The sequence below is a fragment of the Anas platyrhynchos genome, chromosome Z (genome assembly GCF_047663525.1).
Source record: "Anas platyrhynchos isolate ZD024472 breed Pekin duck chromosome Z, IASCAAS_PekinDuck_T2T, whole genome shotgun sequence".
Lineage (NCBI taxonomy): Eukaryota > Metazoa > Chordata > Aves > Anseriformes > Anatidae > Anas > Anas platyrhynchos.
In genome coordinates this window covers 8168569-8191032 of record NC_092621.1, presented here as the reverse complement: position 1 = coordinate 8191032, position 22464 = coordinate 8168569, and the positions used below count along the sequence as shown (strand labels likewise).

The 22464-nt window shown below is 45.4% G+C and overlaps 1 protein-coding gene across 11 annotated transcripts in view; it reads right to left on the bottom strand.

Annotated features, from left to right (window-relative positions):
- The window catches only part of CELF4 (CUGBP Elav-like family member 4), a 692870-nt gene that overhangs the window by 112947 nt on the left and 557459 nt on the right, over window positions 1-22464 (bottom strand). The gene's annotated exons all lie outside the window — the stretch shown is intronic.

Here is a 22464-nt window from a genome sequence, read left to right as displayed (position 1 = left end):
GTTAATCCCTCTTTCGCTGTGCTTAAAAATTCCATTTCCTTCATTTGAAGAAAGGTGGGGAGAGGGGGGGGAGAAAAGAGAATTATACGCCTATGTCTAATTTAAATTCTGGCGTCGCGGGTCCTGTTCCCTTCTCCCTCTCTTGACGTCTGAATATATTCCTTTATTACCATTATTACAGCTTTCTGATTGCATTAAAATTCATCCACACGCTTCTCTCCACATTCCACTTTTCTTTTGCCAGTTTTTTTGCTAATTCCCTTTTTCTCTCCCCCGTTCCCTCCCCACTTTCAAATTATACAGAATGTCATTAAAGATCTCCACAAAAATGCCTCAACTCCTTTCTCTCTTGCTTTTATAAACTTGCTGGCTTCCTTCCTCTCCATCCCTTCGTCTACAAACAAAGAAAATGAAGAAGGAGAGGCAAAAGAATACAATAATAATAAAGGAATCCAAGCAGCATGTCTCATAGGTCTCAATAACACCTCTCCTACATCATTCAGCTCCGGGCCTAATGCTCACTTCAGTTATGAAGCTGTATTTCACACGGAAGTTTTGTGTATTATTTGTTTGACGCTTGTATCTGGAATCCACAGCTAAAATCAGAGTAGAGTGTGCCAGGCTGCGTATGTAAGCATGGAAAGAGACAGTCCTGCCTGTGACTATAAGCAGAAAAATAGGAAGGTTTGAAATAGAAATTTAATTTCATTCTGCTTTACTGAGCAAGAGCTGAAACTGTCGGGATTTGCCTATGGATGTGAGCAGCAGAGCTGGGCGTGGGGTGCATGTCTGTTGCAAGACTTGAACTTAAATGGGATCCACCCATTGAACCTTTCAGACATCCCACAGACTGCAAGAAAGCCTTAAAAGTGATGTTTTATCCCCCAAAGACAGACCCACATCACCTAAAAATAAGGTGCTGTATCTTTCCTTAAGCCTGTCCTGCTTTATCTAGGTAGAAGTCCCACTCTGGGGATTTTGGAGATAAAAATTAAAAGGAAAATTAGTCTCTTTCCCTGTAATGAATGCCACCTGCCTTACAGGCATTTAAACTATAGAGTCGGGGCATGACACAATGCCAGTGTGATCAGGTAGGGGTGACTGATCCCCTTAACCTGTCTGTGTTACCTTCCTAGCTCAGCTGGGTGGAAGAAGCTGCTGCTGTGAAACTTTCATTCATTCTCTCCAGCTCTTCCTAGGATGCTGAAGTAGGTTTTGTTTCTTTGTTTGTTTTTATTATTATTTTTTTTGCCGTCACCCTCGATTACACTGATATAATGAAATGACTGAAACTGGATGAAAAATGGAATTTTCTTTCTATGGGAAATACTTATGTCTCAAAAAATGTGCTTCCACTTTGAATTGGAGAGGCCAAAGTTCTTGTGAAATGGAAATTCTTCAGTTGTGAAATGTTACAGGGTTTTGTCTCAGAGGAATACAAAGGCTTTGTCTTAATAACCTCAAAACATAAAATATATAAAGCAGAATGGCTGTGGTTTTCAGCCAGACAAAAGAAAGTACATTTTCGCACACGATATGAATAAAGGAAAGAGTTTCTGCCATGGGATGTTGTTGAAGGCAAAAGTCATAAATTAGATCCAAAGGAACAAGGAGTGTCCACTTGCTGCTACTAAACATGAAGATCCAGATGCAAAATCTATCTTAATCACTAAATCTGTGACTGCTGGAAGCTGAAGGATATTAAGAAAAGGGACACTCTTTATAAAAGCCCTGTTCTTACTCTTTCTAATGGGCACTGCTGGAACAGAGTAGAAAAACCTTTGGTCTAACCCCAAACGGAAACTCTTATGTTCTTAGTGGTTTAATACAATACAGACTTGAAACAAAATTAATCAAAAAGATTCTGTTAAAATGACAGGTTTGTGCCTCCTGAAATAAGAACTCGATGCATTAATTTCAAAAAAAAATGTCCCCTGGCAAAAATCTCATTGAAACGGACCCGTTCCAGGGGAACGCTTTGCCTTTTACAAAACTTCACGTTCGGCTAGATAACCGTTCCTTTGAAATGCTTTGGCCAGCTCAACAAATGACCCAAGAAATGAATGGGTCTGCTTCAGGACACTGCCTGGCAGGATCTGGCCTAACTTATCCACATACTCATTTAGACCATTACCCCAAGGTGCGTATGCGAAAGAACATTATATTCCAAGCGATGCTACACCAGTGCTTGAAATAAACATCGGGGATGCAAGGTTAAAGCTGAAGCTTATTGAAGTTAATAAAAAAGAGTGCCACGGAGCCTTGCAGGCTTTAGATCAGACCCTAAATTTTCTGAAATGCTGCTCAGTATGTCCCCTTCCCCCCTGCTGTTGATATCACACCTCCCAAAGTCTCCCTGATGCAGAATGGCATATTACAGTGGTGCCAGGGGAGGTGTGGTGATGATGGAGCAGAAGAACAGCAGGGCCTGAATGATTCTGGTCACACCTTTTGTATGCTAGGGTTTGGGAATCTATATATTCCCCTTTACATATCTCCCTTATTCTGCCTCTTTTCTTAGCCTCCTTTCACCAAAACTCTTCCTTCCTCTGACTGGAAGAGGAAGATTTTCCTGACTACAGCATTTAAAACAGCAGCTCAGAGCACAGAATCACAGAATATCCCGAGTTGGTCCCCCACAAGGATCATCGAGTCCAGCCCTTGGCTCCACACAGGACCACCCAAACATCACGCCATGTATCTGAGAGTGTTGTCCAAGCATTCCTTGAAGTCAAGCAGGCCTAGTGCCACGACCATGTCCTTGGGGAGCCTGTCCCAGTGCCTGACCTCCTCTGGGTGCAGAACCTTTCCCTAACACCCAGCCTGACCCTCCTCTGCCCCAGCTCCATGCCGTTCCCTCGGGTCCTGTCACTGTCCCCAGAGAGCAGAGCTCAGCGCCTGCCCCTCCGCTCCCCTCGTGAGGGAGCTGCAGGCCGCCATGAGGCCTCCCCTCAGCCTGCTCTGCTCAGGGCTGAACAAACCAAGGGACCTCAGCTGCTCCTCATACGTCTTCCCCTCTAGACCCTTCACCATCTTTGTAGCCCTCGTTTGGACACTCTCTAACATTTTTATGTCCTTTTTGCAATGTGGAGCCTCCAACTGCATGCAGTGCTCAAGGTGAGGCTGTATGAGTGCAGAGCACAGCGGGTCAAACCCTTCCCTCAGCCAGCTGTGTCTATACCCTGCACCCCAGGGTATAGCTGGCCCTTTTGGCTGCCAGGGCACACTGCTGGCTTATATTCAGCTTGCTGTGAACCAGAACCCCCTGATCCCTTTCTGCTGGGCTGCTGTCCGGCCTCTTATCCCCCAGTCTGTATGTGTAGCCAGGGTTACACTGTCCTAAGTGCAAAATCCAACACTTGCTGTTGTTAAATTTTGTACAGTTGGTGATTGCCTGTGAGCAGTGAGAGAATGCAGGAAAACTATGACTAAATAGTGTCACCTGAAATACCATTGCAGAAATGGAAATGCATGTCAAAAGGTGGGATAAAATTTATAACCAACACACCCATGGTCACAGAGGAACTTTCCTTTACCAAAATCAACAATCAGCACAAACCTGGACCTGCTGGACCCAATAAGGAGTCACCCATAGATGTGGGATGCCCCCTGGCCCAGGCTGGAGCCCCCCAAGCATTTCATCTCTTTAAATTTAGGCACACTTCAGACTCAGGGAATTCTAGCCCTCAGCACACAGAGCCAAAGATCGCTCGCTGGGGAAAGTGAGATTCCTTTCATGTCACTTAACATCCCCCTGCAAACGTTTTATTGAAGATTATTTCTTCCACCCTCCCCTTGCACCCCCCCAACTTTCAACTCTGACTGGCTCTAAATGCCACTGTCATTTCCATCCGCTGACAGAGCTCTTTAACTGCTGCGCCGAATGGCATTCGCTAAAACCAACTAATAGAGGGAAATGAGGTTAACCTTTAAGAAAGGTGAAAACGAGCCCGGTGCTATGCCAGCAGTAAAGAATAGTTCATAAACAGCCTCCTGCTGCAGAGGCAGTTTACTTCAGGCACTGGTCTTGCTGGTAGCTCTGTTTGCAACTGGGTTTCAAGGGTGGGTTTGGCCAGAAGACATTGGACCTCTGCTCATACAGCCACTCTGGGTGCACAGAGGTTGCAGGACTGGTGGGCTGCAATGATGCCACTGGTGGTGGTTTTGTGGGCCTGAGTGATGACTGGGGCCATGCAAGGTTTAGACAATCTTTGTCTAACATGCCTGTGGGGACAGTCCCGTGACTCTGAGCTTGGGCTGCTGTCCTTTGAACTCACAACAAATTTACACTGACTGTAGTGGATGTGTATGATAGCTTGCACCAGCAGAGATTTTCTTCACCCTTTTATTCCCAGGCATGCTGGGAGATGGGATTGTTCAGGGCCAAACCCTGCTTTGTCTGTCCCATTAGTGAGTCTCTTCTTTCAAAGTCCTTCACAGCTCAGCCCAACATGACCTACTAACTCTTACTGACTGACTTCGGTAGAGATAGTACTGTTGGATGGTCCTGCACTCTCTGAAGGAGCATTATTGTCCTCTGGTTTCTTTCAGGCTTTATGCACTAATCTCCTTGCTTATCCAGGAGCTGGATAAAATCTTGGCCTTAAGCCACAACTTGATTCTACATGTTCCGTTCCCACACTCATACCTGAGACTCCATAACATTGAACTCATGGAGGAGCACTAGAGGCAAGAGATGGGGACCAGAGACCTTGTACTTCCATACAATAACTGCAAGAGGCATCTCTTAGTCTACGCAGAAGGGGAGTCTTACAGGAAGGAACTCAATATCCTACAAGTTTGTGTATCAGGAGTAGATTGCCAAACAATGCTATGATGGGAACAAGATAAATATTTGTTAAGTAATTTTCTGTTGTCAGTGCTGTGTTTCATCTAATTTTAATTAGACCAGAGAGCCTGAAGGATGCTTCTACTACCACCAGTTATATTAACAACAACTGGCAATATAGGAGTGAGTCCATATGAAGCAGAGATGTTGGTCTCCTGTTTTCAGTCAATTTTCTCCATTCAGTTTAAGTAAGATTCATCTCTGTACAGCAGGGAACGGAGGGAGGTGTTCTGTCTTGCCCCCTGCCCAGTGCTGACAGTACTACTGTCTTTCTCATGCCATGGAAATTGTCCATGCTGAAAGTACTTGCAACAGAAAATCATTCCTCTGGAACAAATGATCAGTAAGCATAAACGTACAAAGCTTTGTGAAACAAGGTCTTTAGCAGGTGTAAATCAACAATACAGACATATATCATGCAATGATAGAATTACTTTCCCCACCAAAACTGCTATGGCCAGATTAGCAAATATAAAAGCCTATTATCCCACTCCTGCCTAAGGGCAGTACCTGAAGAAATTAATTCCCAGATTCAGGGTAAAATCTGAGTCTCAAAAATGCCAGTTTCCAGCTACTGGAGCTTCACTGTCCACGTGGGAAGATATAACCCTCAGTAGGCTCTTTCCACCTCCAGTTTCATGATCACTAATAATGCTTTTTGGCTAACAATGCTTTTTTGGGGGTCTGGAGAAAGAAAAGCTGTGCAAGCCAGATCTGAACCTGGCTCCAGTCCCTATTACTGCAATCGTACTGTAACTGTGCTAAGGGGAGTCATCTCTTCCCTTCATCAGTAGCAAGGACTCAGAGACACAGAGAGAGACAGAGAGCGAAGGTGCTGTTTTATAGCAAGCCTTTTCTGAGCTTGAGAGCTCGCTGTGCTATTATTTCCCCCTTTTTCCCTCATTTCAGGCCTTTTTGTGTTTCATGTTTGCCCCTCGGCAGGCTGAGAGACGTGCTGACAAGTTGTAACTTTCACTCGGCTCTGCAAGGGCTTTGTTCTCTGCATGCGTGGCACAGGCTTGCTTCCTCTTTCGAAATGTGACAGCGAGCGATAACATTGGCACGGGGAGCCAGCGCATGGTCTCTGCACGCTCCCTATGCTAAAGACCCTCTCCAGTGATCTGCAGCATCAGTCAGGAAGCAAAAGACGGGCATGGCAAGGGAAAAATACTAGGAGCAACAACCTCATCTTCCTCCCACCCCTCCCCTTAATCCCAGGATAATCAGAGGTTCACAGGTCTATCATAAAAAGGGCCTTTCAGCGACCTAGTCTTCCCCACTGCATATGGCAGATGCCCACAGAGCTGACCCAAGCATCCTCCCATCCCATGGACCCCATGGATGAACCACTATGCTTAGCCATTCTGTTTCTACTCCACAGGTATCCCAATAGGTTGTATTGTGGCTAAAATGTGCATTGTGGAGAGGGGTCAAGTCTTACTACCAAGATGCAGAAAACCTCGGCATCATAAGCTGCTTTGATGCATAGCCTCTTGTAAGAAGAGCCTGCTTCTGACTTTTCACTTCATTGTTTTTGGAAATGCCTTTAAGTTAGAAAAGTTTCTGAGAAAAGTTCAGCGTCTCTCCAGCTGATTAAAGCACTCTTAAGCATTTAGGCTTTTTTCTCCAGAAAAGATAATTCCATAAGGATCCAAGTTGCTCGGAGCTGTGTGAGGCAATGACGAGCACAACTCTTTAAGCCTGACACTTTGAGGCATCTGTTTCATTTATCCAGGTCTTTTCAAAATATTTTACAGTTTTTGAAAAGTGAACACTGGGCTGGGATCAGTTTGTCAGTGCACTCCCCCACCAACATTGCCTCCTAAAAGTCGTCTTTGTCCTCTAGTTTCCTTGTTTATACAGCAAGAGGTCCCATTAGATGGTTTTGCCCACCACCACGCTGGGAGCTAATGTTGACTTCCTCAGCCGTGCTAAGCACTTTTCTAGGTCATTGCCTAGGTACTTTTCTAGGTTGCTGTCTTATGAAATACAACCCCTCATTCTTTAGGTCTGGTTTTTAGCCTTATTCCTCCATGAGTCAGCTTCGCTTTGGTTCTGCAGAAAGACGCACATAACGCCTCAGCCAGCCAAAGCTCATTCAGAGTGACCTAAGTGACTCAGATAACTCTGTATCAGAGTCCTGTCCGTACAATTTCCCATTCTGTGTTATCCACAGATTTTATCAGCTGGGATATTTAATTCCACATCATTCATGACAATGCTGACTAGCATCAGATCTGATCCGTGGTACTGATCCATGCAGAAGAACCTTGCTGCAAATACCCTCACTGTATCATGCTTTCTCTTTGACAAACACATTTTGGGATTTGTCCATTACTCGCTTCTTAATCCATTTAATGTCCACCCTTTTGAATGCTGTACTCAGCAGGAACTACGAGAAAGTTCCAATTCTACAGATCCAACCTTTGCAGCTCATGATAGTTTCTACTGATAAAGAAAACTCAATCAGTTGGTTTTGCCAAGGGGAAGATAGGATCTCAAAGACACATAGCCTCTCTCCTCCCTTCCCTTGCCTCTGGAATTGTTCCTTCTTGGAGGTTAGAACATCAGGCCTTCACCTCTGTTGCAACACAGTTCTTTAACACCGGAATTTAAGGAATGGTGTATTTTCATAAATACTGGCAATGTTCTCCGGATATTGCCACCTAAGCTGGACACAGCCCTTAGTTGTGTCTATTCCTCACTTTTCATAGGTACTGCTGTTTGCTGATTCACTCACAGGTTGTGTCTGCTATGCAGGAATGGACATGTAAAAGCTGTGACTTAACTACCACAAGAAGGCCCCTGTTCTTTATCATGCTGACAGCCTTGCCATTATTACGTCTGTAGGACACCAGGATGAAAATGCCTCTCTGGGTGTGAGAACTGGAGGAGACCAGCAACTAAAGGAAAATAAAGTCACAGTTCTGAAGACTGTTTCGTGCAAGGGGGAACACAGGATGGTCTTCTGCCTTTCCTCACCTCAAAATCTTTTTCCTGGGAGCAGAAGTAATTATGTTGAATGCGCTTAGAGATCTCCCTGCACAGTGAAGCAATGTAAGGCAATAGGATTCTTATCATTCAGCTTCCCTGAGCATTTCTCTGAGCTAGAAACAAAGCCCAAGTCCCAGTTGGGATGACATTTATTTAGCATATGTAATGTTAACCAAAAGAAAGTCAGGGAGCATGCACTGAACCCTGCTTTGACTGCTCTGCTGTTTAACTGTTGGCTTTCCCTCACGGATTTTTGGCCCGTTGCAGCCACTTTGTGCCAGACAGAGGAAGATCTGGCTCTGGGTGGTATGGATGCAAACCAGGACAGTCCTTGGTCTTACAGTCAGGTAAAGACTCATCTTTCTTTTAGGTAGCAGCATGCACTGAGTCTGAGAGGAAGCTAGGACTCAGAGAACAGAGTCTTGATGTATTTTGTGCAGGTTTTCTGAATTTAAACAAAACCACTCAAAGTCTGTCCATCAGTAACCCACTCAAGAGTAAGATAAAACAGCATGTTCCCTTCACTCTAGGGTTTGGTATTACATCCAGGAGAAAGCCTCTCTCTATTTCTGCTATTAAATGGGAGAGTTGTTCTGGACAAAACCCTCTGTTTTCATCTCTCCATCCGCAATCTAGAGGAATTTAAGCCTCGGTTGTGTTGAGATATAAGTCTGAAAGAACATGCTATCACAGTCATAACAGCACAGTAATAACACTGCTCTTACATATTCACTCAAATATTGCCCAAGTAATAGTAGGTGACACTGTTGGTCCCGATTAAAGTTTGGGGAAACTGAGTCATGGTGAAGTTAAAGAGAAGCACAGTCTGGAATAGACTGGGAATTGTGGCCATAGCTTTGCAGTGTAACCCAACTGAAAGCATGGTCTTCTCCTTTGGGGCCGGATTTTTCTATGGTGCTTTCAAAGCCCTAGTCTATAATCCTGACTCCAAAGAGCTCTGCACAGGCTGCCTAAATTATATTAAAGCAGAAGGAGTTTAGTTCACTTAGAAAATATGTGTGTACGTCTGTGTGTTTGCATATGGATGCGTGCAGCGTGTGGGTGTGATTCCCTAAATACGAGGCGAAGTGCCTATCACAGAGAATAGACCTTAAAAGGGGTTTCTGAGCTGTAAGTGAGAAATCAAAGCTGGAAAGAAAAAAGGCAACCTTCCCACCACCAGCAGCAACTCAAATTAAAAAGCAATTGTGTGTGTAAGAAACAGAAAGCTTTGGAAATACAGGGATAAATGACATTTGTTGTGAAATGCTTCCCCCACTCTTGTCCCCAAGTGATAAGAAAAAAAAAAAAAAACAGGATGCTGGGGGAACTCCAGGTTGGATTCAGGCAGCAGAAACATTTTCAGGTCGAGCTTCATTTGGTGCTCATTTGAGTTCCCCCATTAACCAACATTGGCAAAGGTGCTGCTGCCACCGCTCTCCAACCCCTTGCAACCCCAGAAGAGCTTGAGGCAGATGCAGGCAGGCACCCATGGCTCTGGTTCACTTTATCGAGGAGCAGGGAGCCAGGCAGGCAGTGCTGCCAACATCGGGGCATCTGAGGTGGCTGACAGCTGTCAGTCAATGTTAACGCAAGTGAGAGGGACCCAACTGAAGGGTGCACCAGTAAGAGCATCGGGTGCCTAGCATGGGCAGAGGGAAACCAATTCCAGTATTTAGAATGCCAGAGCGACTGAGGGAGTGTTTTTTCCTTGTCTTTGGTTGAGCTGAGGTCACTGTTTCATCTCCATTCCCATCATCCAGCGAGAACTCAGCAATCCCTGCACAGAGATGGACCTAGCCCAGATTCTGCCTTGGAGGTGCTGAGGGGCTGGCAGGATGGGGCTGCTGCTGATTTACTTCCTCGCTGCTGTTTGGGCGAGCAGCAAGGTAGGGAAGGGGGGATGATTGAAAGGAGTGGGGAGAGAAGAAGAAAGGGGGAAGAAAAGATAATAAGAAAGCCCCCACTGCCCTCTGCCATTGTGCTGTTCACTAGAAGGCTCCCTACAGAATTACGCTGTCGTCTTGCAGGAAAGCATGTAATAACTGAAAATACAGTGTCAAAAGGAATTTTTCAGGCTTTGACAGCTCATAAATTACAGTTCGTTGACTTCTTCCTGGGTCTAGATTTAAATTAATAGGCAGGCAGATATATATTTCTTTTGCTCCTTTCTCCTGAGCAGTAGCAGTTGTGGAAGTGACGCAGTTTCTCACATCTCCATCTCCCCCTTCTCTCCCTCCCTCCCTTACAAGCAATCTTACCCTAATGCAGATCAGCTCGACTCAGTCCCAAACCCCAGGGTTTGGCAGAGTGATTTTCCTGACACCGTCTCTCCCCAGCCCACAAGCTCCAAGCCCACAGTGGGAATAGCAAAGATCAAGAATTTCGCTGTTCCCTATAGTAAATGGTGTCTTTAAAAAAATCAGGGGGACATGTTTTACAGAAAATAGTCGTAGGAAAGTACAGGTCAGAGTACAAGTGATGGCTGCTTCATCTGAAGTGAAAGCAAGTGAAAAGAAGGGACCTGTCTTCTAAACAAATCAAAATGAGATGAGATGGCCACCAATGAACAAACATGCACTGCCCTTTCCATGAAGTTGTAGGTGTTCGTGTGCTGGCTGTAACGAAAATACAGCTAAGTATGTGAATAGACAGCTGGACAGACAGACTGCTGCATATAGTGACAAACAGACTGGACAGGGATCATAGCTCCAGAAGGCAGTCATGTCCTTACAGAGATTACACTGCCTGTCCTAACCCCTTGCAGGTACTTCCATTTGGATGCAACGTTAGCCAGCATGGCCAGTCTGTAGGCTCAGATGAGCAGCAACCAGCACTTTGTTGCAAGGAGAAGTGATGTGGGAAGGTGGAGGCTCAGTGCAGACCCCCTCTGCACAGGTCTGGAGCGGTTTGATGGTGCATCAAAGCACTGTAGGTAGCTGGGGTGCTGGAGAAGATCTGTTGATCTTTCCTGTCATGTGGTGATGGATTTATGAGTCTGGGACAGGAGAACCCGAGGTCTCTCCATGCTGTTGCTCTGCAGGTATGAGGAGCTCAGCCTGCATCAGTGACAGCTGTGAAATCCCTACGAGGCTGTGGACTGGCAACATGCAGGTAGTAAAATGCGTCAAGTGCTTTTGGGTCCCACACTTTGAAGAGGCCTCTTGTAAACAGGGGCTATTAATAGCACCGGCAGCTCCTGCTACAAGGTGTAGTCTGTGGCCACCTAAGAAGCTACAGATAACACTGAGCTGTGTGCTTGGCAGCTCCTTTGAAGGAGCAGCCCAGGACACATTTGTGTTTGGGAGGGTGGCGATGACTCAGAGCTGGCAGCTGAACATTTCCCTCCTCTGCCATAGTAACACAGCGAAAGGGAGCGCAAAGTGCAGCACCAGAAGGAGCATGGCTCCTGGCTGCCCTCACGGAGGTGTGTGAAGGGACAAGTGCGATAATCACACGTTGGGACCGCTGGGAAGAGCTCTGCGCTCCAGCTGTCATGTCGCGCTGAGGAGGCAGCTCTCTGAGAAGCGCTGCGGGCTGTGGACATGGTCTCCCCTCAGCTCAGCTCCCAGTCAGATGTCCGGGCCTGTGGGGCTGGGTGAGCCCAAAAGATGGAGGGGAGGCCTGTCCGGGGCAGTGAGGGGCTCTGGGGGACGTACTCGATCTGGACAGGGGAAGGGCAGGACATCCAGCTGTCCCAGGTGGCACGCCTCATGCGTGGTGACACAGGGATGTTTCTGATCGACCACCTCTGGCACAAAATGGCCAGCCATTGTGGTGCGAGCATGATTCAACATGATCCTTGGGTGCGCTGTGGGCTCTGGTGCAATGACTGCAACGACACAGGAGGAAGAGAAACCCAATTTCAGCTCATCCAGGAGGAAAATAACCTTTTTAGTGTGTAAGGCTTCTCATTCTGCAGTTATCAAAGCCCCAGGTCCGACTGGTTAAAGGGAGGAACGGCATGGGTCTGCTAGTGGCTTCAGTGGGTAAAGTATTGGAGCAATTTGTTGGATCAGGGGAGGATGGTCAGAGTGTAGGTGAAACTACACCAGCTCCAGGAAAGGGGTGAAACACTACTGGTAGCACATGGGTGCAGGCTCCACTAGTTTTACTGGGGACTGTATCCCCCCAAAGCTGCATCCCTCTCCAAACAGGACTCCGCTGATTTGAAAGTAGAGTCAGGGGATTCAGGTGCTTACGTCTGCTTGCTGTGACTCATTTCATGAAAACCTGTTCTGGGGAAGGCACTTTGCAACGCCTTGTTCGAAGGAACATCGAATACCCCAGCAATGGTGATCCTGTCTTTTTCTAGGGCTAAGGGATCATTTGCATTTTAGATGACAGTTTGTGCAGAGCTGGATCAGCCTTTCTCACAGCCTCACACTTACCTGTATCAACACACTTGCAATGGGAGTTGCTAGAAAAATGGTGTAAATGAGTTCCAAATAAGTAAATGAATTCCTCAGCAGTCTCACGAACTCACCAGAGGCACTTCTCTGTGGCTTCCAGACCACCGCTGATCTGCAGACCACAGCAGTGGAAAACTGCTTTCAGCTAACAGAGACCACTGCCAGAAAGATTGCACTGGTATCCAGCCTATGTCCTTTTGTCTTAATTTCTGCTCACGACTGTTTCCCATCAGCACTCACTGCTGGCCCCTCACTGGGACTATCTAATCTGCTATGCCCCTACAGCCCTCTGTGCCTTACTCTGATGAATACTTACTGCAGTCCCCTGCTTTATGATTTGCAAAACAGCATTTTGCAGAGGACGCAAAGGCAGAAGTGACAGAGAAATAAGGCAACCTTTCAATCCATTTATCAAAGTCCTTGAAGTTCCCATTTCAAGGAAACAATCAGAAACAGGGAGCATAAAAATTGAATATGAAATCCAGGGCATTTTAAATAAATGGAAAGGTTAACAACAAAGCCGACTCCCCTTGATGATAATAAGAGAAAATCAGTCCCAAGACCTGTTGATCCTGGATGGATCTTGTTTATTAGGAAGAGCCAATTGAATGAACTGATAGAAGAAAAACACAGAAATATAACGTTTATTCATTTCCCATTTCTGTTTGCTTAATTGAATGTTTTGCTTTGCAAAGTGCAAAAAAATGGTTCTAATATTATGCTGTAGCCAAGCGAGACCCATTTAATCACACTCAGTGGGTCAGAGTCTACATTAGGCCATGCGCTGTTGAACTGCACCTGTATTCCCCTGGCAAAGGCATCGTTAGCTGGCAAAGCTCATCCTGATGTTGCTGGAGACCGAGCATCACGTACAAACCACCCCATCCTCACTCGAAAATGGCAACAGTTAATGGAACAACATAGCAGGAACCCCACAACTGGACCTGGGAGCTACCAGCCATGGATGCTATTTTACTGCTGCTCATTAGACCATCTCCTGGCTAAGGAGAAGCTGTTTTCATGGTAGTTGTCTGGCATAATTACTTTCAGGCATAGAAACATTTAAATAATGAAGCTCAGAAGGCGTGACTTTTTGAGCCGAGATCTCATCCATTTAGGTGTTTTCAGCACATGTGTCATGACGATCTCAGCTTCGGGCTCAATGAGACCTTTTAAGGGGGCAAATTATCCCAAGTCTGTGAGCCTGTGAGATTTTCTGCATCTTCTTCTAGGAAGTTTGATGCTGTCTCTTCTTAGAAAAGTTATGCTGGCCAATGGAACCATAGGTCCCTGCTTCCGTTCACTGGATGTTACAGCCCTGTGTTAAATTGAGGCATGAATGGAGCAAACCTACACCTCTTCTGGAGAGGGAACTGGTTAAATGTGGGGCAGACAAAAACTGAGTAAAATTAATCTCCCTGTAAGGGATTTGCAAAGGAGTCTATGGGGAATGTGAAGCTACCTCAGGAAGAGTTAAGTACCAAACTCAGAGGCTTTGCAGAAAATTTCAGGTGCTGTTGTTATTGTTTTCATTTAATATTGATCACAGTCTCAGAGCTGAGTGCCACCACTTTTTCCACCGACTGCAATAGTGATTTTCAGGAAAGTCACTAAGAAACATAAGATTCTCTTTCCTTTTGTTTGGATATTCTGTTCTTAATTTCCCACAGACTCCCTTGGCAACCTTCACCATTAGTTTATTTCCCCACAGCTTGCTGCCAGTGTTTGACGTCATGATGGCCATGCTCAGTTCCTTGCACACAAGTGTGCAGTGTGACACCCTGAGCTTCACAACTGACTGTGTTTACTTGTGACCACTTCAGCCAAACAGCCGAAAACCTCGAGAGTGAAGCAGGCTAAGCTCTGTTTGACCCTTTGGTTTCAGGTCCCCCAGGTGAAGCCAATAGGATACTGGGGGTAGATTACTCTGCCAGTTTTGTGACTAAGCAAAGGACTGCTATGCCCAGGGCACTTAGTCTAACATCATTCACCATCAGGAAATGTTCTAAATGTTCTAATTGTTTTTCATGTGTGTGTGTGTGTATTATTATTATTATTATTATTATTATTATTATTATTATTATTATTATTATTATTATTATTATTATTATTATTATTAAATGGTCCTCTAGGACACTGAACCTGCATTATGATCAGGGGCTGAGTTAAGGATATGGGAAATTAGGCTCAGCTGGGCATCTCTGCCAAGGGCTACAATAGCTTATTCCAGATTGTACAGTATTTCCAGCAAAATACTTTGAAATCAGAGAGCACCTTCTGTGTGAGGGACAGGGAACTCTTTACCATCAAGGAGGCAATGCAGAAAAGAAAGCAGGAAGCTTTTAACCCCTGTCAGTCATCTGTCTGCTTCTCAAACCAAGGCCCAGAAAATCTCCCCTTCTAGCTGATGGGATGCCTTTGCCATGACATAGTCCTGACAGCTCCTCACTCCCCCAGCATTGAAGAACTTGATTGCATGTGTTTGTGTGTGTGTGTGTGTGAGCATTTAAACCCAGGCAGTTACAAGCAAAATCTGTTACCACCTACTCAGCATCCCTTTGATAACCAAATAACAACCCTCCCCAAAAAAACTTGTATTAAGGTCCTACCAACCCCCTACTTCCCCACCCTGAGTTGCAGAAGAAGTTATTTGTTTTGGCATGCGGTGCAAAGGAGTTTTCTCTGCTAGAAATTGTTCCACAAAGACTAGCTCTTTCTGAGTCTTGGAGGGAGACAAAATATCTATTGCACCGGATGAAAGCCAACATCTAATTCAGGATAACTGGCAAGGAACTGGTTTGGTGTTAGGCTATCTTAAAACTGCCTTCTGCTTCTTCTAGAACACCTGGTGCTACTGAAAAGCTTGATCCAAACCAGGCTACTAGATTCAGTTTATATCTTCTTTATCCAGTGTTGCTTTAACTATTTCATGTAGTGTGCCCACCTTCATTTCTCCTCTGATGTGTTTCTGCAACCTCACTGAGTGCACATGAAAAGGAGTCCAGTGCTGTTGCAAGTGGCAGCTCCTGCTTCTTGCCAAGCAAAGGACAAGGTACCCTGCAGTATCTGCATGCTCGGGAAACCAAAAGCCACAAACCTCTGTACATCATCTGGCATCAGATGCAAACAGACACAGAGTTTAGTGAGGCATGGTTAAAGCAGGAAATGGAGTAAGGAAAAGAAGGAAAGCAAGAGAGAGACAAAAAGAAAAGAATGAATGTGTGGGGGGGAAAGCTTGTGGCACTCAGTCTTGCATTTCTCTTTTAGTACAGTGACAAGCAGCACGACGGTGTCTGTGGCTGATGAAGAGGACATGCAGAGCCAAGTCAGAGAACAACTGGAGCTTTAATCCCTTTGCTGGTCTGCTGGTCCACTTATTCAGGGTCAGGCTCTGCACAGGCTGAGAGCAAGACCTAGGCAAGAGCAGGAGCTCCTGGGTCTCCCCACATTTAGTATTCTGTTAGCTGTGCAGAGTAGGTGATACCCTCTAGCAAACTAGAAAACTTGAGATTTTTCAAGAAACTGAAGAAAAGCCAGGGTGTTTTGAAACATACTGATTTTCTGTGTTTTTTCCTGAATTGCACAGTCACTCGCACTAACTCTGGGGTCCCTGGGGTGCAGGAGTCTGCAGAGAAGCCAGGCCTTCAGAGTGGGCCTTGAAGAACACGGAGGTAACAGCCATGTGCCAGGGCCCAAGCACATCCTTCATAACCCCACAGCCAGGCTGAGTGTGAAGGTGCTTTTGGTGGTGTGAAAGTGTCTTTGGTGGACGCTGCCGAATGCAACAGAAACCTGTGATGCAGGTTGGTTGGCATGGTTTCAACTTAGAGCAGGGTAGGACATATAAAAAATGAGACAACCTCAGTTTTCTCCCTGGATCTAATATTACAGAGTCCCCGGCCAATGTTGAAGGGCTGGGACAGAGCCAAAGTGAGGGCCCTCTGTAGATTGACAATAAATTCAGGCGTACCTGAACCATCTCAGGTATTGTACTGTACTCATGTATTATCCTCTCAGCACACATACATACACACTCACACGGTGCATATGCACTGGAGGATGTACATGCATTGCAGCACCCTGGTTTCTGTTCTACAGATCTGGCATGTTGCACTGGATGAAGGCAATTTCCCCCCTTGATCTGGAGGGCCAGAACCAATTAGCATAGCCCTTCCCACCTCCCGGAGGGCAGGATGGGGTGTAATGTAGCCAAGGACTGATCTTGCCACGCAGTATCATCGGGGGTGACACAGCTGAGCCCCTGATGAGATGTTCGCTGACATGTGTCAGGAAGGATCATGGCATGCTTCCCTACATGCCCAGGTGGATTGTGGGGCTGCCAAAGGAGGTGGGGGCTCCTAACGTTTGGTAATATGGCATTTAAGACGAAAAGGAGTGAGCTGAGGCAGAACAGGACAAATTAATGTGGGATGACAACTGCCTTAAGGAGCATCAGATGTCCAGAGAAAATCAAAAGAATTCTTCTCCATATATAAATTTATATATATATACGTACTTATATATATATATATGTATGCATACATACATCTCTGTGAGTGTGCATATAAAGGCAGATTGTCATTTGGCACTCAGAAGTAGACAAGGTATATAAAGATGCTTAGATATACACTACTTGTTTGCTTCCTGCCATGAGTTGAGCACACTGGCTACAAGTCACCTGTGTATATAGCTGTGTGCATGTGTAAATATTATTTTCACTCTCTCACAGATCTTGGAGACAGAAATTTTGCAAAGGTGACTAGAATGAATGCTATTAATGGCAAACATTAGGAAGAAAGCCTGTGTGTATGGATGTGGAAGTTATCTGGAGGTGTATCTATAAGCACCAAGAGATGGAAGAATTGAATGATGTGATTCATAGGGCTTTAACTGCATGTAAGAGGAAAATTAAGGAAGAAAACTTCTGCTGAATGGCTTCTTTGCATTGAATTCCGAAGACGGGAAAATTATCTTAAAAGAAAGTGGGTGGAAATACCACAATTTAAGAACTTTAGACACAATAAAACTAAAGTGCACGATTATAGAATAGCTGAAATAGGCAGAGATAAGAACTGGTAAATGCATATGGGTTTTGTGTTATCAAGTCCTGCCACTCTCTGAAGCTGATTTACAAACACTGAGATGCTTACAGACTATTCAGTAGTGCAGAAGCCATCGCTGTTTGGCTGTAAGAAGTTTGGTACCCTCAGTATTTCTGCCTGTAGCAAATAACTCTGCATTCATCTTCTTAATAAAACCATACTTCTGGGCTGAGATTGAGGTTGCAGGTTTAAACACCCACATTTTTGTATCTACAGATGGGCTGGCCATTTCGATTGCCAGAGCTGGCAGAGAAAGAGAGATGTACAAGTCAGGGGAGCCCGGCTGGCTATTCTGCTTACCCTGTGGTGGACACCTCTACCAGACAGCTGCATCAATCTCTAGGCTCCATGCTGCTCTGCCAAGATGTCCCTGGTCTGCAGTGGGAGCATAAACTCCTCACTCTCATGCAGGCACCCGCATCTGCAAACCTACAGGGCGGTGTCTTGATCTGGAGCTGCGTTACTGCCCAAAAGAGCCACCCGCTATTTTGATGTAACGCTGCTTCTCCTGCCAGGGCAAGGAGCGTCATTAGGGTCTACGGAACAGGACTCAGCCTTTTAATATCACATCAGACAGCTGAATCTGCGTACATCACTCCCACGTCCCTTCACAGTCAACAGAGGTATTTGTGCCTCCAAAGGCTGATTCATCCCATCAACACTGTTATCTAAGAAAGGTTGGGAAAACTGCTCTGGGCAAGTGCCCATCTCTTTCAGCTAAGTATGAAGTAAGTTCGAGCGACTACTTTGGACTTAATGGTTAATATTCAGATGGCTAAATCTAGGAGAGCTGAATCCCACCCATAGCATAGAAATTAAACACATAATCTTTGATCCTTAACTGTGCCTGCAGGTGTGTTATGCTGGAAGTGGTGCAGATATCTATCATAGTTATCTGACCGATCACAAACAACCAACACAGCTGGAACAACCGATATCAAATAAACACAGATTTTCTTTGTGATAAAATCTACAGAGGTAAAATGAAATAATCTCAAAAGATGCGTCTTAATAACAATCTAAAATTACTGTTCAATGGACCCATAATCTTCTTGCACATAGTGCACAAGGAGGAAAACAAGTCAAAAACTGGGAAAAACTATTATTTGCAAAGTATTCTGCCATTAACACAATATGAAACAGCTACCTACAAAACAACTTCCTTAGACAAAGAGTAAAAGCATTCAAAAATGTGGTGACAGCCGGTAAGACTCTGCAGCTCCTGAGGCTTCAAGATATTTTAGAGAAATAATATTTTGCACATATGCAGCAGGTTTCACCTGAAGATCTCAAAGCACTTTGTAAATATATATGCGTTAATTAATCTTCACAGCAGCTCTATGAGGTAAGCACTGTAAATATAATTATCTTGATTTTACAGATGGTGAACTTGAGACTCAGAGCACTGAAATAACTCCCCCAAGTTCACACCGTGAATCAGCAACACCGTAGTGACTGGAATCCAGCGGTTTCACTGCCACTTCTCTTTGCTGTCGCAGATGACAAAAGTCCCTCTGCTTAAGGTAACACATGGAAGAAAGTGCTTCTTTGGGGCTTCACACTTTCTTGTTGGTAAAGCATTTTCAACCCTTTGAATAGGGGGCATAATAAATGCACGTACTGACAATCATTATTAACGTGCTCATTAGCATTTTCATTATTACCACTGGAGGAATGTTATCAATAGATGGTGCATGGTAGCAGGTCAGATCCTACCCTTAGCATCTAATATGACCAGTTCTGGTGTATGTTTGCTGCTTAAAAGGACGATTTCCTTAATAAGCAGTTCTTAAGAAGGCTCAGACAGCAATCACGCTTCCTGCACATCTTTCGTCTTCATTTAGTGTGACATTCCTGTTGTATCTTGTAAATAATCTGTGGTTGTCCCCACTGGGAAGAAACACAGTTTGATATAATGTCAGCCTGAGCTGAAACTGAGAAAGCTGAGCTTGCTGTGAAGGGGAGGGTCATTCAAGCACCCACATCTGGAATATTCAGCCTATTCTTACTTTAATAAAAAGCCAACCTGCCAGCATGTAAATAGCAGTGAACAAAAGGGGATGACATATGGCAAACAGGGGTGGTAGCCGGTGTTAATGCCTCTGTACAGTGGAGGGACATGGGCTGCCAGAGCCAAGGGGGTTCTGCACAGGCACCTGGTGGCCTCCTTTCTCCTTAAAATAATAACCATACTTCATATGGTCATACATTTTGAAAGCATTACTTTTTTGCTCACTGCATTAGCTAAGCATTTAAAGAGGAACTGTGCTGTTGTTTTCACGTAAACCCAATTCCTTCAGATTATTCTATTTAATTCTGTTCTGCTCTGCTCTGTTCCTTACACAGAGCACGTCTCCACGGGCTGCCTCTCCTTATGGCAGAGGTGCTCCAGCAGTGTGTCTTGATTTTTATTTTTGGTGAAACTTACATATTATAAATTATTTTCTACTATTACTTCTATTTTGAGATTCTCACAGGTATTTTCACCTGGTAAAATGCAAGTGGTGTCCATGCACACATGGACTGGGTATCTGTCTGGGAACCTTGGAGGTTCATACCCTTTCAGATTATTCCCAGCATTTCATGACAAATAGTACTACACTTCACCCACTTCCCTCAGTACATGGCTGCTCAACCTCCGTAAGAATATTTTAATATTCTTCTTTCTGATGTGGCAGAGAACAAGAAAAGAAAGCATCCCCCAAGCCACTGAAAAGGTAACTGGATCTTTTAAGGGTCATCACATGGGGGCATTTTAGGCTGACATCAAAGGCCACAGCTAGTTCCCATTCTACTCTCTATAGAGAGACAACTCCCCTGCAGCTCAGAGATGTCTGGATGCCAAACGGTCCCCAAGGCCACTTCTGCAGGGGTTGTGGTGACCCTGCACTCCCAGCCCCATGCAGGCACTTGTCCCTTTGCTAGGGAAGTCAGTGGGGCAGAACCTGTCTGCCCACATTTCCTCCTCTGAAGACAAACCGACTGAGACACTCGGTTTGGCTGCGAAGGTTAGGATGTGTTCCTCCTTCCCTGCAAACTCCTGGGTGAGGACATCAGTTGTGTGGGTGGGAAGCCCTGAGGACAGAAGCTTGTGAGCACCATTCAAAGCCAAATCCTGCCTGGGGCTTTGCACTGTGCTGCCCTCATGAACGTGTGCAGTCCTGGGCTCTCTGTTCTTCCGCCACAATTCCTTTCTTATTTTAATATTGACTTAGTTTAAAATCTGCCTCTCAGCTGCGCCTGTAGGGAGCTCCCAGCTGAGGCCAGTAACAGATGTGTGGGCACATCTGAAAGCAGGACGTGTCCCTCAGCTCCCTCCTGTTCGCCATCCTGCTGGGGACCGACCCTGGCTGCCGGGCACCACTTGGGCTCCCTGAAGACAGCACATGCCCTTTTCACTCACTTATCTTTCTGGAAGTATATTTAGGGGAGAGGGGAAGGGGGAAAAGAGAGAGAAAAAGCAAGAGAAGCCTCCGAAGTCAGGTGAGAGATGTCTGTAAGCTCTGGCTGAAGCATCCTGGGACACTTTCCCTGCCATTTCTTCACTGGGTTTGCAAGATGCCCCGAGGTGGGTTGCCGTATCTGCATAGATTTACTTGTGAAGGGAAAATTGTGCTATTGCACGTATCCCTGTTGATTGCCACATTGTTATGGGAGCCTGAGGAGTCCGTAAAGAAAAGCAAAGAATAAAATAAAATATATAATGTACAAAAATTGTAAACAACAAAAGCCATGTTGCAGTTCCCAGGAAGCCCTGAAATCAGGATGCCTCGGAGAGGAGGCACAGGGGTAAAGCTGACACACGAACACATCTCTTGACGTAACTGACAACCCCGGACCTGCATCCTACTCTAATTACCAGCCTTGTCTGCATGTGTATCTGCTCATGCAGATCCTTCCAACTACTTTAGCACTGTTTCGTTTTAGTGCAAATACTGGTCATCTAAACAGCTTGAAAAAAGAACAAGGGAAGAGAAATAGGAAGAGAAGGAAAAAAAAAAAAAAGAGAGAACTCCCACAAAAAATTAACAACATCCACCTCTTCTAAAGAGCAGAGCAATCTCCTTGCTGTGAGCTTGTGCTTGATTCAGGAACATCAGTGCAGCCTGCAGTAAGTGTAACCAGCACTGCGTGCTGCCTGTTAGACAATGCTTCCTCTGGACTGCTTGTATGTGGCAAAGATGCCACAGGACCTCCCCAAAACTCTGTGCTCTTTGTCTGGAGGCTCTCACTTGCGGCTGAAGGTGAGGGCTGGAAGAAGACACGGGTTCATCTGTGCCTCCACCCAACTTTCCCTTGGAGGTTTCCCCTGCTTCAGGTCTGCTGCAGTTGTTTGTACAACAGCTGCTGAACTCCTGCACCTTACAGTTCTCTGCAAAGGTTAATCTAGCACCGATTTGGGATTCCAATCCCAACCACAGCTGTGGGATTCCACCTTGGGTGCTGACACCCAGTAACCATTACTACCTCTGAAGCCCGAGCAGGACCCACTGCTCTGAAACTCCTGTGCTATATGTCTACCTGGCAGCATTTTGGAAACTGAAAAGAGACTTCAAAGCATTGTTTTATGATTGCACAAGTTGCCAGTCTCAAGGTTCTCTGACTAACTTCTACCTTCTCTGGGGACAAATGGTCTTCCTTAAACAATCAGAGATGTCAGTGATGCAAAACCAGTATCTAAAACATCCCCATAAACTCAAAAACAACAGGACAATTCATGGAAGAAAAATCCATTGAAAACTACTGATACAAAGAAAGTACCTCTGGCTCAGGAAATCCCCGAGCTGCCAACTGTGGGAAGCTAGGAAAGTATTGCTCTCGCAGCTTTCCCTCATTTTATAATTGACTACTATCGGAGATGGGATATGTGTGAGACAGACTGTTGGTCTGACCAGCTATAATTGTTCTTACGCCGTTATGTTATATTCTTGTGTTCCCTGGGATGAGTGAACCAGAGATATGGGGAAAGGGTGATTATGGCAGCACCCGGAGAGAACTGTCCCCAGCAGAGTGCTGCACCATGGCAAACTGTTAGCCATCTCCTACAGCCACTGTCCTCATTGTCAGGAACAGAGGGTATGAAAGAGCCATCTGCTTGTTGGTCTAA